Source organism: Budorcas taxicolor, chromosome 15 (assembly GCF_023091745.1).
Source record: "Budorcas taxicolor isolate Tak-1 chromosome 15, Takin1.1, whole genome shotgun sequence".
Taxonomy (NCBI): domain Eukaryota; kingdom Metazoa; phylum Chordata; class Mammalia; order Artiodactyla; family Bovidae; genus Budorcas; species Budorcas taxicolor.
In genome coordinates this window covers 46,789,958-46,809,707 of record NC_068924.1, presented here as the reverse complement: position 1 = coordinate 46,809,707, position 19,750 = coordinate 46,789,958, and the positions used below count along the sequence as shown (strand labels likewise).

General features: G+C 42.6%; 1 pseudogene; it reads left to right on the top strand.

Annotated features, from left to right (window-relative positions):
• The first annotated feature begins 18,471 nt into the window (after positions 1–18,471).
• Positions 18,472–19,421, top strand: LOC128059860 (olfactory receptor 51Q1-like; annotated as a pseudogene).
• Positions 19,422–19,750: the final 329 nt, after the last annotated feature.

Here is a 19,750-nt window from a genome sequence, read left to right as displayed (position 1 = left end):
GACATCACTGACTCTATGGACATGAGTTTGTGTAAACTCTGGGAGTTGGTGATGGACAGGGAAGCCTGGCGTGCTGCGATTCATGGGGTCGCAAAGAGTTGGACACGAGTGAGCGACTGAACTGAACTGAAGTATATATTGACATCATGGGTGAATTACTCTGTGCAGAGGTAAGCAGGTATAAAATCTGTGAGCAGCAGTGGACTCTGTGTATGTGCTATGGCCATGGGGAAAAAGAGCAGGCTAGATAACAGTATGCTAAGTGAACGAATCCAGACTGCAAATATCGTGTATTAAGGCATTCATGAACTGACCAAAAAGGAAATCTGTAAAAATGTGAAGAAGATCAGTGATCATCTAAGGCTCAGGTCACAATGAGGGTGACTGTTATAGTATTAGATTTGTTTTCAAGTGATGGAAATGCTCCAAATTTGCTTGTGGGTCAGAGACGTAGCCATGTGGAAAACTACCTTTCTCTCTCTCTCCTTCAATCTACAACCATTAAAACATTCACAGCTCAACAAAGGGACCTCCATCCAACACAAGGTGACACTGAAGAATTCTGAACATGAAAGATGGGTGGCCTGGAAGACTCAGTAGGTGGAACCAAGGGAACGGTGGGGGTGGGGCCTGAGATCCCCGGCTTCTGACCATGAAAGCTGAGCCCACTGCTCCAGAGGAGCCAGCAGCAGCAGGCAAGGCAGCACACATGACTTTGGCATCATGCATGGACACACAAACCCCACTTCCAAAGAAACCTGACAGTAGTGTCCGTGAAGACCGGGCCCACACCCTCACCCTTCCTGCTGCTGAGGCATAGAGCACCCCAGCCCCTGCACCCTCATCCATGGTGGTGGGGCCCTTGAACCTTTACAACAAAAGTCAAGGTGGGGATGGGCTGCTCAGTCCAGCTCAGTCCAGGTCCTTCCAGCTCTGCCCCTCTTCCCCACAATGGAACCTGTTTCAAGGGATTTCGGATGTAAGGAAAGAGCCCGCCATCCTGATGGAGAAAGCAGCTCTGGCACAAACAAGGCAGCAATGACACGGCTGTCACAAGATAGAGCAATGGAAGTGTGGAACTACCCACACCTCTTACAGAGACGGTGGAAGCTGGAAAGTGCCAGCTTGCAAATGCAATCAATCACAAGTAACCGCAGATACTAGAAGCCAAAAGCTTATGTGATGTTGCCACCTACTGGTATATAAAAAGAAATAGACTATATTGAATCTGTCATTTAATTTCAAAAGTGCAAGCAGAGGGAAAATGGATCAAACAATATGAAGAATTATAGTAACACCACACCACAAAAAGAAAAAGATAATTTTCTAGATGCCAAATTTAAAATAACTGGTAGTCCAGTGGGTAAGAATCTGACTTCTAATTCAGGGGTCCCAGGTGCAACCCCTGGGCTCAGCAGGGAACTGCTGCTGCTGCTGCTAAGTCGCTTCAGTCGTGTCCGACTCTGTGCGACCCCACAGACGGCAGCCCACCAGGCTCCCCCGTCCCTGGGATTCTCCAGGCAAGAATACTGGAGTGGGTTGCCATTTCCTTCTCCAATGCGTGAAAGTGAAAAGTGAACTAGGATCCCATATATCTGGAAGCAACTGAGCCCGTGTGCCACAACTACTGAGCTTGCATGCTGTGCTTGCCTGCTGTAGAACCCATGCTCCAAGACAAAAGAAGCACTTGACTACTGCAACTAGAGAAAGCCCAGACACCACAGCAAAGGGCCCGAGCACCACAAGGAAGACTCAGCAGAGTCAAATATAAATAAATAAATAAACAGAATAGTGTGATCGAACTATTGGAGAATTCAGAATAGTTGCCATGAAGAAATTCAAAGAGTTATAAGAAAACTCAGAAAAGTAATTTACTAAGCTGAGGAATAAAATTAAAGAACCTGAAAGAATACTTTACTAAAAAGACTGAAACGCTAAAGAAGAGCCAGACAAAAATTCTAGAGCCGAAGAACACATTAAATGGGATGAAGAATTCATTAGAAAGCATTTAAAAGAGACCAGATCATAGGAAGACAGAATTAGTGAGCTCATAAATAGAAATCTAGGAATAATACAAGTAGATAAGGAAAGAGAAATAAGATATATTTTTAAAAATGAGGAAATCCTACAAGAATTACTGGAAACTTTTAGAAAGGGCATCATTAGCATAATGGGTATCCTTTAGGAGAAGAGAGGGAAAAGGGAGAAGAAATATTATTTAAGAAATAATAGCTGTGAACTTCCCAAACTGGGAGTAAGAACTTGATATACAAGTCTATGAAGTTAAGAGAACATCTAAAGACCTCATTGCAAAAAGATCTTTTCCAGGACAAGATAATAAAATTGTCAAAATTCAATGCAAAGAAAGAATTTAAAGGCAGCCAAGGCAAAAGGGATGGCAACCTACAAAGGACCTCCTACTGGACCATCAGCAGATTTTCAGCAGAAACCCAACAGGCCAGGAGGGAATAGAATGACATTTGTAAAATACTCAAAGATAAAACTTGTCACTCAAGAATACTCTACCCAGCAGAGTTATTATTCAGCTATTATTCAGTTATTATCCAGCAGAGTTAGTATTCGCCCACCAGATATGGCAGGGAAATACTTACCCAAGCAAGAAAAAGCTGAGAGAGTAGATGAACCCTAGACCTTCCTTACAAGAGATGCTAAAAGGAGAATCTACCAGAATCAAAACGGCAAAAATACACAAAACATTCAGCAAGGTGATAAAGAGACAGAAGCAGAGAATTACAGAGCTTTTTTTATCCTGTCACTAATCTACTCTTGTTGTATCACAATGTGATAACTTCAGGTGAACGGGAAAGGAACTTAGCCGTACATGTACACTTATCCATTCTCCCCCAAAACCTTCTCTCATCTAGGCTGGCATATAACATTGAGTAGAGTTCTGTGTGCTATACAATAGGTCTTTGGTTATCCACTTTGAACACAGCAGTGTAAAACATCATTTTAATAATCTAATTTTCTTTACTTATTAAACATCCTGACCCAGTGCCTAAAGATTTGAAAAAAGATAACTTCAAAAAAAGTATTTAAAATAACTGAGTGTTTGAAGTTTGGATAATAATAGCAATATAATAACAATTAGTATTACAGCAGCATCGGGCTGCATCCTCCAGCCTGCAAGCCTTGTACTTGCTGAGTCTCAAGACCAAAGAGAAAGCCCAAAGTCAATGACAGAGACATGTTCAATAGACAGAGGAAACATTATGTGTGTGAAGCAAGGTCCTGGAGCAACTCCCACTGTGTGTAGCAGATAGAAGACAGAACACAGCAGCAGTCTTGCTGTTGGACAGAACTGCCAACAGCAGCGTTGAGGAGCTAGGGAAGCTGTCTGAGGGGTGAAAGTGAGGTGTGTCTGACTCTTTGCGACCCCATGGAGTATAAAGTCCATGGCATTCTCCAGGCCAGAATATTGGAGTAGGTAGACATTCCCTTCTCCAGGGGATCTTTCCAACCCAGGGATCTAACCCAGGTTTCCCACATTGCAGGTGGATTCTTACCAAGAATACTGGAGTGGGTAGCCATTCCCTTCTCCAGCAAATCTTCCCCACCCAGGAATCAAACTGGGATCTCCTGCATTGCAGGTGGATTCTTTACCAGCTGAGCTACCAGGGAAGCCTTAAAGATAGAGCATCCCTAATATTGATTTCTCGATTAGCAGAGAAACCAGCAGAGGGGCTAAGGACCTTCATGGGGTAAAATCTTCCCTTTGAAAAACTAGCATGGTGGAGTCATTCTTTTTTTTTTTTGGTGGAGTCATTCTGATCTAAGGATTAGAACAGTCACTAACCAGGGCCAGGGGGAAGGAAGTACACAGGTTTTTACTGATTAGGCTCTAAGTTTAAGAGGGAAGATCAGTCATGTGTGTAGAATGTAAGGAAAGAACATTCATGTATGTAGCATGGTTGAGCAGAGGATAATCCAGAGAGAGAGTCTGCTCAAACAGGCAACCAATGATCATTTAGGCCATGAAATGTCTTGACAAGCTTCTAAAGCATTTCCCAAATGCAATTATTATCCTTGACAAAGTGAAAATAAAATTAAGTCAAAGGAAGTTTAAGGTCACCAGCCCAAAGTCATGTAATTAGCGAGCATTCAAATCAGATTTTGAATTGAAATTTACCTCACTCACAGCCACTTAGGGAGAAAAAAGCAATATTTGTACTGTCTTTTAAAAAGTTTTGCTAATTATATTGAAGAGAAGGGTATAAAGTTGTTTGAAAACAAGTCCATTTTGTAAAGAAAAATTCTGATTTTTTTCTAACGTAGACTAAAGGGTTAGCTGATTCTTAATCTCACCTTTAATCATTATACTCCCCCGACTCTAAGTTTATTTATCTTTACAATTAGTGACAAACAAACAAAAAACAACAAAGACATAGCATGTAATAGAATTTCTGGAAAGTTTCTACTTCCCAGACTTTTATATGATAAATACTTCATAAAGAGAATTCCCTCCCAATAATTTTTCTCTTTTAAAAGAAATCCAGGAATTGTCTGTCAAAAACATGACTAAAGAAAGCATTTACATAAATCTTTTTTGTTTGCTTCTTTGCTTTGGTTTTGATTTGGATTTTGCTCAGAAAATCAGCTTGAAATCTTTGTGTACTTCTTCTTGTTTCTTACCTAGGCATGGTACAGAGCAGTCTATGCCACACAAATCTTTTCTTCTGTCCCTTGGGTTCCTATAAACAGTGATGTTATTCAGCTCCTTGAGGACTTGTAGGAACCTATATAAATCCTACTCAGCAGGGTAAGAAGGCACTGGCAAGAAGACACAGGTAAAATAACATAGTGATAGAATACCAGAAAAATGGGATAGAAGTAAGACTAAAGAGGGAGAGTTATTTCTATGAACTGGACAAGCATGTATGTATTACTGTTACTGAACTCGGGTTTCGTTGCTCTTTGCTCAAAAGCCAGTACTCAAGAAACAAGTGTTGCATGGAGAGGGAAGTTCGCTTTATTCTGGAGGCTGACCACCTGGGGAGAAGGTGACTAGACTCACGGCTCAGAATGAACTCTGAAAATTCTACTTTACTCTAAAAGTTTTTAAAGGGAGAAAGAAGTTAGTTGCAGTTAGTAATTTGAGAAAGAGATCAGAGTCTTCGTTATCTTCCACTGCATGCAGACTTTGTTCTGCACAATAAATCACAGACTTATTGGTGATGAGGGAGGCGTTCCAGGACTCATGCTTAGCATGATGTTGTCATCCTCCACCTGGGTAAGGGCCTTAGTTCCTGCCGAATAACTCAATGATATTGTCATGTTTCTCCCTTGATGAAGAACCACAATCCTGCTTTATCATTGCACTATTGTTTATGATTTCTCCTTTGTTTCTTCAGTCCCTCACTGTTCTGGTTAGCAACTGCTTGAATCTGCCTTTCGGAACTCATGGAAGGTCTTATGAGGCTGCCTGAAGTCCATTTCCTACAAACAAGAATCAGGGACATGAAAAGGATTTGTACCCACATGGTGCCCACAGGGTTCTGCTCAGGTTCATTACTAAAGAGATAAGTAAAGGAAGAATAGGGATGACTGAGCTTGGAAGATCACGGTCTACAAATGCATAAACATTTTACCAAGGCACTGATTACTGAAGGAAATTTTTTATGGGTAACATTATTTTGGGAGGAAGGGCACCAAAGAAAATATTTATTAATGATGAAAAAGCTGCTGGACCTCTGAGTATAGAGAGAGGATAGTAATAAATCTGCAGAGATGTTGGCTTCCATCATCTGGGACTTCTTCCTTTCCTGTTCTCTTCCTGCCTCCCCAATCTATTAGTCTTCATATCAGTTAAGATAACATCTATTATGGCCTTCAGTCACTTGGAGATTGCTGAGTACCAATTTTTGCTTTCTGATGGAGGAAAGCATCAGAAGCATGGAGGAAGATTTGAGCTTTTCAACTGCAAGATTAGAGAAAGCACAAGAAAGTTTTACCAGCTAAAAAAATAAAGTTTTACCAGCTAGCAATGTTATAAAACAAACTGATGAAATAGTTTATCCAAATAACTTTAGGGGAAGTTTATCCTTCGAGGTTCTTGACAAAACCTCCTCTGTAATAAAAGACAGATTAACAGGGGGAAAGAAACAGAAGTTTAAGAACATGCATATGTCCTGTATACATGAGACACACCAAGGAAAACTGAGTAATTCATAGAAATGGCATAAGCCATCACCTTAAATAACTCTGCAGCTAAAGACAAAGAAAGATTACCAGGGGTCTGTTAATAGGTTACAGGGAAAGCACAGTAAACAAGATCAGAAGACAAGGTCAAAAATGGTTATGGGGCAGAGGATGAGATGGTTAGACAGCATCACAGATTCAATGGACATGAACTTGGGTGAACTCCAGAAGATGATGAGGGACAGGGAAGCATGGGATGCTGCAGTCCAAGGGGTCAAAAAGAGTTGGATATGATTTAGCAACTCAACAACAGCAAAAATTGTTATGTAGATATAGGTCCTAGCCTTGTCTATTGATAAGAGTTTGCAGAGATTCACTCATCCTCCTCTTCTCATACAGAGAGGAAGATACCTTTACAAATGGACTGTCCCTCACAAATGTAAATATCTCTTCCAGAAGTGCAACTGTTCCAAGCTCACTCTGCTTGCTGTGCTCCAGGCCAATGAATCTGAGAGACAAGGTGTTGAGGCAAGAAAGAGACTTTAACTGGGGAGCCAGCAGACCGAGAAGATGGCAGGCTAGCACTTCAAAATAACCATCTTATTGGGGGCTGGATGCCAGATTATTTTATAGATCAGAGAGAAAGAAGCAATGAGGAACTAAAGTCAAAAGGCAGAATAAAGAAGAAGATGCAGTGGGGAAGAGAAGTTAAAGGGTCTTCAGTCTTGCAAAACATCTCCAAGGGAATGCCCAGCCTTCTGAAGGGGTGTGCTATTTTTTTCTATTCACAGGTGGGCAGGGACAAGCTATCTCCCAGAGCTGAACAAAGGCTGTTAATTTACAGTCAAGCAGAGGGGCAGGGTCCTTCAGGCAAATCATTGAATACAATCATCATAATAAAAGCAAGTCAAAAAAACAGTTTCCAGCAGGTAGTCAAAATTGGCTTCCTCCCTGCAAGATAACTTTTACCCAATTTTCAGAGATTGTACTATGTCTGCAGTGTTTTGTTTTTTTTTTTAAATAAATAATCAGCTCAATAGGCATATTTTGGATAGAAATATTGCTTTCCTGCACATCAATCAATATGAACTTTTAAAGCATTTCTGCAACCTATTGCCTGATGTAAAGAATCCAACTGCTTTATGCACCAAGAGCGTTTTTGCTTTAATCCAACCCTATGAGGCTCTCTCCACAGGTATCAGTCAGTTCAGTACAGTACAGTTCAGTTGCTCAGTCGTGTCCGACTCTTTGTGACCCCATGAATCGCAGCACGCCAGGCCTACCTGTCCATCACCAACTCCTGGAGTTCACTCAAACTCATGTCCATCAAGTCGGTGATGCTAGCCAGCCATCTCATCCTCTGTCGAACCCTTCTCCTCCTGCCCCCAATCCCTCCCAGCATCAGAGTCTTTTCCAATGAGTCAACTCTTCGCATGAGGTGGCCAATGTACTGGAGTTTCAGCTTTAGCATCAGTCCTTCCAAAGAAGACCCAGGGCTGATCTCCTTCAGAATAATGGACTGGTTGGATCTCCTTCCAGTCCAAGGGACTCTCAAGAGTCTTCTCCAACAACACAATTCAAAAGCATCAATTCTTCTACGCTCAGCTTTCTTCAAAGTCCAACTGTCACATCCATATATGACCACTGGAAAAACCATAGCCTTGACTAGACAGAACTTTGTTGGGAAAGTAATGTCTCTGCTTTTCAATATGCTATCTAGGTTGGTCATAACTTTTCTTCCAAGGAGTAAGCGTCTTTTAATTTCATGGCTGCAATCACCATCTGCAGTCATTTTGGAGCCCAAAAAATAAAGTCTGACACTGTTTCCACTGTTTCCCCATCTATTTCCCATGAAGTTGAAGAATCTAAGCTACTCCATTTTGTTAACAGAAACACTCCATTTTGTAAGGTTCCAGGAAAAGAGCCTTTGGAAATCCAAAAGCCTTTGGAAATCCAATGACCTCACCCCACCGCCCACGAGCCAATCAGACCCCAGACCAAAATCTCCTGACTTAACCTGGACAATAGGGACCAATCAAGAACCAACACACAACCCTTCGAAAGAAAGTGACCAATCAGACGTTCCCCTACCTAGAAATCCTTTTTTTCCATGTATACTCCCTATATAAGCAATGTAATCCAAAACCCAGGGCTCCTCCCTATAGCCACTGCGTCTGTATCAGTAGGAGCCCCAGCTCGAGCTTGGTAATAAAAACTCTCTTGCTTTTGCTCCCTGGTGGTCATTGGGAGATTTCGCAACTTGGGTATAACAAAGTGATGGGACCAGATGCCGTGGTCTTCATTTTCTGAATGTTGAGCTTTAAGCCAACTTTTCCTCTCTTCTTTTACTTTCATCAAGAGGCTTTTTAGCTCCTCTTCACTTTCTGCCATAAGGGTGGTGTCATCTGTATATTTGAGGTTATTGATATTTCTCTCGGCAATCTAGATTCCAGTTTGTGCTTCTTCCAGCCCAGCGTTTCTCACGATGTGCTCTGCATAGAAGTTAAATAAGCAGAGTGACACTATAGAACCTTGATGTACTCCTTTCCCTATTTGGAACCAGTCTATTGTTCCATGTCCAGTTCTAACTGTTGTTTCCTGACCTGCATACAGGTTTCTCAAGAGGCAGGTCAGGTGGTCTGGTATTCCCATCTCTTTCAGAATTTTCCACAGTTTATTGTGATCCACATAGTCAAAGGCTTTGGCATAGTCAATAAAGCAGAAATAGATGTTTTTCTGGAACTCTCTTGCTTTTTCCATGATCCAGTGGACGTTGGCAATTTGATCTCTGGTTCCTCTGCCTTTTCTAAAACCAGCTTGAACATCTGGAAGTTCACAGTTCACGTACTGCTGAAGCCTGGTTTGGAGAATTTTGAGCATTACTTTACTAGCGTGTGAGATGAGTGCAATTGTGTGGTAGTTTGAGCATTCTTTCGCATTGCCTTTCTTTGGGATTGGAATGAAAACTGACCTTTTCCAGTCCTGTGGCCACTGCTGAGTTTTCAAAATTTGCTGGCATATTGAGTGCAGCACTTTCACAGCATCATCTTTCAGGATTTCAAATAGCTCAACTGTAATTCCATCACCTCCACTAGCTTTGTTTGTAGTGATGCTTTCTAAGGCCCACTTAACTTCACATTCCAGGATGTCTGGCTCTAGGTGAGTGATCATACCATCGTGATTATCTTGGTGATGAAGATCTTTTTTGTACAGTTCTTCTGTGTATTTCATTGCAGTTTATTCCAGAAAATATTTCATAATATTTTACTATATGTTATTTTGACAGATATCTGAGCACTGAAGTTTTAAAAATTTAGCTTATCTAATGTCTTTTTCTGACCCCTCTGCCAATATATACCATCCCTAAAAGCTTGTAAAGGGCTTCCTTCGTGGTTCATATTGTAAAGAATCTGCCTGCAATGTGGTAACGAATCCTGCAACCAGGATTGGCCCAGGTTCAATCCCTGAGTCAGGAAGATTCCCCTGGAGAAGGGATTGGCTACCGACCCCAGTATTCTTGCTTGGGGAAATCCATGGACAGAGGATCCTGGCAGGCTACAGTCCATGCAATTGGGTCACAAAGCATTGGACACCACTGAACAACAAACACTTTCACTTTCACTAAGAGCCTGTAAAATGTTTTGTTTTTGTTTTTTTCCTCAAGATTCCTAGGTTCTGAAGACGGACATCTTTCTTCACTCTGCCACAGTTCCTTCATTTCTTTGTGATTTCATATGCTCAGAAGACCCAATAGCAATTGTTGTCTAAAAAAGAAATGCACAAGGTGAGAGTTATGAGTCAAGTTTTATTTGGGGCAAAAGGAGGACTGTAGTCCAGGAGACAGCAATTTCAGATATCTCTGAGAAACCATAATCTACAGGACTCTAGGGGGCTTTCCTTGGACAGACCCCTCCCCCATTTTCTGCTTTAGCTCCTCTCTGAAGTACCTAGATAACAGTATCAGAGGCACATTTCCTGTATTGTTTCACTGCTGTGAAAACCCCTCACCAAACAGGTGTTAACTACTTGATGACCGTGAGCTTATAGACCTAGGCCTATTGGAGCCTGCTGCTGCTAAGTCGCTCAGTCCTGTCCGACTCTGTGCGACCCCATAGACAGCAGCCCACCAGGCTCCCCCGTCCCTGGGATTCTCCAGGCAAGAACACTGGAGTGGGTTGCCATTTCCTTCTCCAATGCATGAAAGTGAAAAGTGAAAGTGAAGTCGCTCAGTGGTGTCCGACTCTTGGCGACCCCATGGACTGCAGCCTACCAGGCCCCTCCGGCCATGGGATTTTCCAGGCAAGAGTACTGGAGTGGGTTGCCATTGCCTTCTCCGTATTGGAGCCTGCTGCTGCTGCTAAGTCGCTTCAGTCGTGTCCGACTCTGCGCGACCCATAGACGACAACCCACTAGGCTCCTCTGTCCCTGGGATTCTCCAGGCAAGAAAACTGGAGGGGGTTGCCATTTCCTTCTCCAGTGCATGAAAGTGAAAAGTGAAAGTGAAGTCGCTCAGTCGTGCCCTAAGTACTGCTAAAGTTAACCCCTGTGACTCCACCCTGTTCCTCACCATCAGCCAGCCAGAGAATCCTGCACGTCCTGATCCCCTACCCTGCAACACTCCCTTCCTTATCTGGTTCTTAACAGCGCTTTGCTGAAACTCTGTGGGGAGCTTGAGGATTTTTAGGGTTTTAGCTACCCCAGTCTCCTTGCATGGCTCTGCGATAAATCTTTTTTTGCTCCAAACTCTAGCATTTTGGTGTTTTATCCTCACTGTGCATCAGGCCACACAGTGCCTTGCACTAAGGAGTTTGCAAGTCAACCTAGGAATCCGTGTCTGTGGCAGGTCGACCCGGGCACCGCAGTTGTCCCTTTCCTGAGCTCCCAGCAGCTACTGAAGCCCATTTCTCTTCAGGGATCTCAGAGGGACCGTCCGCAACAACTGCTGACTGCCCACCGCATGAGGCTGTTTGGAACTGAGAAACATTTGGAGCTTTGGTCCACATTAATTGTCCTTGGGGTGAGTCACTTCAGCTGGTGCAGGCTGGGAATTCTCTCTACTCCATTTGGACAGCTTCCTTTGTGGGAAGTGAGCTTCTGAGTCTATTGTGAGGCCTCTATCTGAGAGTGGAAATTAAATCTTAGACTACACCTCTGATTTTGTCTGTGTGACTGTAGCTTAGTTATTGTTTGTAGTTTTGTGTGTATCATTTTAGGTTGTGTTGACTTAAGAAAATGCACAGTGTGAGAGTTGCATGTTAAGCTTTATTTGGGACAAAATGAGGACTGCAGCCTAGGAGATAGCACCTCAAGTAGCTCTGAAAAACTGCTCCAGAGGGCGGGGGGGGGGGGGGGGGGGGGAGGGAGGGAATTCAGTGTATATGTGATTTTGGTGAAAGGGGAGTATATGCAGTCAAGCGTGTATTTTTTTCAGAAGGTTTCTTCTAGTCATGAGGAACAGTCATCACCATGAAGGACTTTAGCGCTTTTCTAGATATGAGGAGACACAAGAATTGGGTTCTTATAATCAGTTTCTGAGAATATCTAATTTGAAAACCTGTCCGGCCAATTTTTCCTCTAGCACAGAATGCCTCATTTCTTCTCTCCACCCTGAACTCAAGGGGTAGTGAAAATCAGCAACTGCAGCAGCGCATGATTTAATCTCTTTAGAGGTAGAGGGCAAGTGCCAATTTGTGATTGACAGGTGAGCCACTTGTGGTCCATTCTCTTTGTGAGCCAAGCCACTCCAGAGCCTCCGTCTGGGAATGAAAGTGGAATTTCCAGCCTTGTCTGATTCTTTGTTTTGTCTTAGTACTTGCATTGGCCAGTTGAGATGTCTTTGGTGAATAAAGGGGCTCTTGTGTGAGAAGACAAGGGTATTCTTCACTATTGCATTGGTTTGAAGGAGGAAACAGAATGGGCTCTATCTTGAAAGCAGGACTCCATCTTAGGCTGGACCATGGACTTTGAGCTATATGCCCAGTATCTAAGGAAACAACATACCAACTGGAAAACCAGGCCCCTGGAAGGAATAGCCCCAGGGCTCTCCATCGCCTAAAAGAATACCCTAATTATCTGTGAAACAGAATAAAATCATACATTCTATTATGCTTATTGGGGTATTACCACAAGTTATTGATACTTGTCCTCTGTTAACTACCTAGGCTTAAGGCATATGAACCACTGGTTAACTTTTATTGTATCTTTCTTTTTCCTTTGTTCAGACTAGTTTTAGGGAATTTGGGGAGGTGGATTTGGGCTTGTACGCTTAAGGTATATAAGGTTTTCACAAAAACTGCTCAGGGTCCTTGGCTAAGAGAAGACTCTGCCTTGGGCCCGCCGGTGTAATAAACTGAACTCCACTATCTGCATTGTCCTTCTGAGTGAGTTTGTTTCCCGGAACGCGTGGCTACAACAGGTTCGCCTGTGGTGGTGATCTCGGTGGGCAGGAACAAGCTGCGGCATGGAGCACGATCTAATTCCCCATCTAGGAACTCAATCTGGATAGCTTGGGTGAATAGGAATCCTAGCCACCAGACTAGCAAGGACTAGAGGCTAGAAACTAGCTTTTCCTGGATCTTTGCCTCCAGTGAAAAATGCATTTCTCATGGAGGCTGAAACTGTAAATGCAGGTACAAAGTTTATTATTAGCGACATAGCACAACAGCATGTGGGATAACATAGAGAAACAATTTGTTTAGTTGAGAGAGGCAAAGGCAGAGTTGCACACCCAGAAAGAAAGAGTGTGGGCATCCACTCTGGTGAGGATTTATATAAACATATAAACATATTCGAGAAGGAAATGGCAATCCACTCCAGTATTCTTGCCTGGAGAATACCATGGATAAAGGAGCCTGGCAGGCTACAGTCCATGGGATCGCAAGAGTTGGACATGACTTAATGACTAAACCACCACCACCACCATATAAATATATATATTTATATATAGTGACCTATATATAAGTATATAGGTCAGTTCTTCAGGGTCTTTGTCTTCCTTCAGGCCAATTATCTGGTTTCTTTTTCCACACCTGACCTGCTCTGGGACTCTCCCCTGGGGTGCACATATGCCCCTCAGTCAAGACAAATCAAGTGAAGGCTTCTGGGAGGAACAAGACTTATTATGGCTTGACAGTAATCCCTTGACTTTTGACGCACAAGGAGACTTTCTGCACATGTGTAGTTTCTCCCTTATCCCAAGAGAAAGAGGATGGAGATCCCTTAAACCTTTCCTCAAAGAGGGTTTTGCCCCCTCTTTGTCCTTGCCATTGCTATTACTTTACGGTATTTACAAGAGACAAATACTGGCCATTTACTCTGCTTCTGTTGTTACTTCTATTTTGGAGAGCAAACAGGAGGCTAATTATAAATTCCTTAACTGGAGCTCATCTATCTCTTGTCCCAGGAAATGCAACAGGAGGCTAGTTGTAAATGTCTAACCTGGAGCCCATCTATTTCCTACATCAATGGAACTTTGGTTTCCTTTTTGAACTAGCCTTGGAGAAGGAAATGGCAATCCACTCCAGCACTCTTGCCTGGAAAATCCCATGGATTGGAGGAGCCTGGTGGGCTGCAGTACATGGGGTCGCTAAGAGTCGGACACGACTGAGCGACTTCACTTTCACTTTTCACTTTCATGCATTGGAGAAGGAAATGGCAACCCTCTCCAGTGTTCTTGCCTGGAGAATCCCAGGGATAGGGGAGCCTGGTGGGCTGCCGTCTATGGGGTCGCACAGGGTCGGGCACGACTGAAGCGACTTAGCAGTAGCAGTAGCAGTTGGTCATTCTTCAGCTTCATCTATGATAGGGCATTGGTTGGAGTTGCCCCTTTTTGGACTGACTGGGCATTTGTTGGGAATTTTCCTTTTTTAGGGCTAGGCAATTCTGACCCTGAACAATCATTCTGAATTGCTGTTTGCTTGATATTCGCTAATGGTGATGATGAATAATTAAGTGTGGATGATCAGAGCTCTGGTCATCTTATAGTCCCTTGGGGTAGTTTTGCAAATTTAAGAGATCCTTTAGCTGTGCTCCCTAAATGAAAAAAATGCCTCAGTGCTTCCTGAAATCTGCAGGGCAAAGGCCTCTAATGGCTTGTCTATTGTATCAGAATGGATCTTTTGCAATTGCTTTTATCTTGCAGGGGGTGCGGAGGGTGGGGGTTGGGGGTGGTATTGTGTGTGAATGGATGTCTCAGTACCGGAGTCCAAATCCCTTACTCTCTTCCTGGTTTTGTTAAGAGTGGCTTGAGAGTGTGAGCAGATGATATGTATTGTTGTGTCTAATACTGTTACTTGGTTTTCTTTCTTTTTTAAAAAAACTGAGTTGGAAACTGGAAAAAGAGAGTTCCTTGAATATACCTCAAGATGGCTGGGTTTTGTATAAGTAGAAAAAAATTTGCATTTTATCCTCCTGTGCCTTTAAGATGTAAATGATCTACCTAGGCCCTCTGGAGCTTATCTGTGTTACTAGGATCTGAAGAAAACAGGGATGTAGACATAACATTAAAAAAAGACCCCTCAAAACTGCTGGGAGTGCTCCCTCAGCCAAAGTTTACATAAGTTTCATAAGAGATCATCAAGAAAAAACAGTAAAACTGTAATTATCTAACAAGCAAATTTAATGTATTCTAACTATTCTTTGTAAGCCAGCAAATTTATATTGTTGTTGTTGTTTAGTCACTAAGTTGTGTTCGACTGTTGTGACTCCATGGACTATAGCCTGCCAGGCTCCTCTGTCCTTGGCATTTCTCAGGCAAGAAGACTGGAATAGGTTGCCATTTCCTTCTCCTAGGGATCATTCTGACCCAGGGATAGAACCTGCATCTCCTATGTTGCAGGCAGATTCTTTACCACTGAGCTATATAGGACTTTGTAGTTTCAGTCGCTCAGTTGTGTCTGGCTCTTTGCGACCCCATGGACTGAGGCATGCCAGGCTTCCTTGTCCTTCACCGTCTCCTGGAGTTTGCTCAAACTCATGTCCCTTGAGTTGGTGATGTCATCCAACCATCTCGTCCTCTGTTGTCCCCTTCTCTGGCCTTTAATCTTTCCCAGCATCAGGGTCTTTTCCAATTAATAGTCTCGTCACATCAGGTGGCAAAAGTATTGGACACCTAGAACTTTAAGCACTTACAATTCAAATATTTAAAATGTTAGACAAAATATGTTTCAAGTTCATGTGAAAGGGGAAATACTATATTGTTGATACTTGGTATTAAGGTTAGTTTGTTGATTAATTAGGTCTAATTAATTTGGTCTAATTAATTAATTAGGTCTTTAGCGTCATCAATTTTCATGCTTTCACAAAGTAACATTTTCACTGAGCCTAGGTTTAGTAGAAGATAAAGGAAATCTTGTGATATCTGTTGCAAATCTGTCAGTGAGAAAAATAACTTGGTGTGGTGAAATTTTTGAGTTAATTAAACTATAGGAATAATTATGGTCTGAAAATTATCTAAAATAATCTCTCCAGATTTTGGTAAAAATTACTTGCCCTCTTGGTTTTCATTAGAAACTAAGGTGTTTAAAAGTTGGGGATTCTAATTTAACAATGTAATTAAAGTTACTAGACATAATAAAACATTTCACTATATAGTAGAAGAGTGGGTTATATATTTTGAGAAAAAATAAGTTTTATGCATGGTCAGGCTTATTTTAGTTTAAACTTAATTGGGTAAATGGATTTTGTTATTAAAGTAGATTGGTGAAGTGAAGTCACTCAGTTGTGTCCGACTCTTTGCAACCCCATGGACTGTAGCCTACCTGGCTCCTCCATCCGTGGTATTTTCCAGGTAAGAGTACTGGAGTGGGGTGCCATTTCCTTCTCCAAGAGAGCTTCCCAACCCAGGAATTGAACCCGGGTCTCCCGCACTGTAGGCAGATGTTTTACCATCTGAGCCACCAGGGAAGCACCACAAGTAGACTGGTACAGGACTAGATATGGTTCCTCTCTGCCAAAAGAACAAGTTTACTTCAAATGCTGCTTTTGATAATACATTGTGTGAACTTCCTTGCCTTTCAATGATATGATTTTGTTTTGAAATATTCAGTGACCAAATGTTCTTAAAACTTTTTGATGTTTTCGATGAACTTCTTATCCAATTCTGGGTTTCCCAGGTGGCACTAGTGGTAAAGAACCTGCTTGCCAATGCAGGAGACGTAAGAGACCTGCGTTCAGTCACTGGGTCGGGAAGATCCCCTGGAGGAGGGCATGGCAACCCACTCCAGTATTCTTGCCTGGAGAGCATACCATGGACAGAGGAGCCTGGCGGGCTACAGTCCATGAGGTCGCAAAGAGTTGTACAGGACTGAGCAACTAACACACACACACACTATCCAATTCTAATTAAATTTCTTTTGACCTCAGCTTGCTCTGGGATGCTTTAGAGGGCCCCTAAGTCATGAGATATTCCTTCCCAGGCAAATACTGGAGTGGGTTGCCATTCCCTTCTCCAGGGGATCTTCCGGACCCAGGGATCAAACCCAGGTCTTCCACACTTCGGGCAGATTCTTTTTCATCTGAGCCACCAGGGAAGCTCAGCACATTGAGTGGCTTACCAGGAAGTCTTCACCAGATTTGGGAATGAGCATTCCTAGCACCACGGGATGAAATGGTCATGAAATACCCCCAAAGCCAGGATCTAATTTATAAATACAAAAAGGCCTTGCCAACTGGAAACTGACACTTGCTCTCTACCTCTACAAGGATTAAATCATGAGCCACTGCAGTTGCTGACCTTGAACATCCCCTGAAAGGAATTTCAGGGTGGAGATTAGGAATGGGGCACTCTGTGCTCAGGGGTAAAACTGGCAAAACAGGCTCTCAAATAGAAATTTTAAGAAGATTTTTATGAGCCTAAATCATCACATCTTAAAAAGCATTAAAATCACTAATGGTGATGCCTTTTTTAGCCGTTTAGGAGAGAAATGCATTTGGATATAAAAATGGAGTAGCTGTCAGACTCAGACGTGCCTAGTCATTCTCACAGCTGTGTCTGTTGGAACTGTAACCCAGCAGAACCCTGTAGGTACCTCTATCAAGTGCATGATTAACCTCCTTATCTGAACCTGTATTCTTTTTCTTGTTCAAAACTTATTCTCCTCAAGATTGAGAATTATCAAAGAAAAAGGGGGAATTGTAACCCGGCAGGAGCCTAAGGGGCCTTCCCAGGACAGGCTTTTCCCCATATCTTCTACTTTAGATATACCTAGATAGAAGTATTTGATGCAATAATGTGACTGATAATGTTAACCCTGTAATATTACCCTGTTCCCTCACCCTCAGCCACTCAGAATTGTATACTCACTGATCTCATAACCTGAAACCCCCTTCCCTTACTTGGTTTTTAAAAATTCTTTGCTGAATTTCCCCCTGTGCCGGGAGCTCAGGGTGGTGGGTGGGGGGAGAGGAGTGAGTGTAGCACAGAAACTTCTCTCCTTGCATGGCCCTGCAATAAATACTTCTCTGCTCCAAACTTCAGTGTTTCTGTGTGTTTGGCCTCACTGCATCAGGCGCACAAACTTGCTCTAACAAAACTGTTCCAAAGATGTTGGTATACATACGATCAGTATACATATGATTTTGGTGAAGGGAGAATACATGCAATCAAGCTCATATTTGTTTGTAGAAGATTACTGCTGGTCACCAGGGGCAGAGGTCACTATGAAGAATTTTAGTGCTTTTCTAGATACAAGAAGAGGCAAGAATTGGGCTCATGAAATCTCCTGAAAACATCTAACTATCTGAAGACATATTCTGCCAGTTTTTCCCAGAACACAGTGTCTCATTCTTGATCTTCACCCTGAACTCCTTTCAAGAGGTGTTCAAGTTCAGCAGCTGCAGTGGTTCATAATTTGATCTTTGCAGAGGTAGAATGCAAATGCCAATTTATAGGTGACAGTATATTGTATTGCTTTTTAACTTTATCAGTCTATGCTCTCTCTTCTCCAAACTTTATTGTATCAAAGAATATCCTATAGTAGTTTTTTCTCTCTAGCTATTCTCTCCAACAGTGATAAAACAGTCCTATACTTTACTACTACAAGGGCATAACCACTTTCTGGACAGATAAAAAAGTCCTTGGGTTAAAAAAATGACTGATTTATGCTCTCAACTAGGTGAATGACAAGCTTTGAGCTAAAACAAGCAAAAATAATAAAGCATTTGTGAGCTCACTTCCTGTTTATCTCTTAACCAGATCTCTCTTGACAATACATCACATGATGATTTAACATGGTTGTAGAACTTTAATCTTATGTTTCCCACTTTTCACAGATTTTGCAACAAACTCTGGTCTTGTGGCTGCCTCCTCCAGTCATGTTTTTGGTTACTAACTCCACCCAAGTCCCCTTCTACTTCATCCTCAGGCGCATCCCTGGTTTTGAGGTCTTCCATACCTGGATTTCCATCCCATTCTGCTGTCTCTACACTATCTCTATTGCAGGCAACACCGCCATACTGGCTATCATCAGGGCAGAGCCCTCTCTGCATAAGTCCATGTACTTGTTTCTCTCCATGTTGGCCCTAACAGACCTGGGACTTAGCCTCACCATTTTGCCCACAACTCATGAGGATCCTCTGCTTCAGTGCCTCAGAAATGAGCTTTGAGGCTTGCTTTATTCAGTTCTTCTTCCTCCATGGATTCTCCTTTATAGAATCTTCTGTGTTGTTGGCCATGTCTTTTGACCACTACTGGCCATTTGCCAGCCCTTCCATTATTTTTCTCTCCTCACCAGGAAGGCAATCTGCAGAATAGGTCTAGCTGTCATTTGCCGCTGGCTTCTGGCTGTCCTTCCTGCATTGTTCCTGTTGAAAGGCTCCCCTTTTGTGGCTCCCCTCATCTCTCCCACTCTTACGGCCTCCATCAAGACATGGTTCACCTGGTGTGTGCTGACACCACTACAAATAATGGGTATGGATTTGTTGTAGCTCTGCTTATTATCATACTGGACCCCTTGCTCATTGTGCTGTGCTATGCACTCATCCTGAGACATGGCCTCAGAATTGCCTCCCAGGTTGAAAGGCTCCGGGCCCTCAATAACTGTCTGTCCCACATTTTGGCTGTTTTGGTCCTTTACGTGCCCATGGTGGGTGTGTCCATGACTCACCGCTTTGCCAAGCATGCCCCCCCAGCAATTGTACATGTCAGTATGGTCAGTGTCTAAGTACTAGCACATCCTGTGATGAACCCCATTATCTATAGTGTTAAAACCAAAGAGATCCGTTGCAGGATCTTTGATCTCTTTGCTCACAGACAATTGGAATAGAGTGTTGAGAAGTGGGCTTTTGGTATTACTCCATAAAATAATAGTTTGAGAAACTTGAAAAACTATGGTTTGGATGTCTAGTCATATATGAATCAAGAAGCAGGGCTGGGAATTAAACACAATATTGTGTTCATTAGATTTGTAATTTAAGCTAAGTTGAACCACCTGTATGTGGCAGAGCTGCTTCATTTACACGCACTTTTTGCACTCTAGGTTCCTCAACATTTTTATCCTGGAATTGCCAAGCTTCTAGTTCAAGATGTGAAATATGTTATAGAGTGAACTACCTAAGTTAGGTAACCCCTCAAAAGTCCTTCAAATGGGGACAT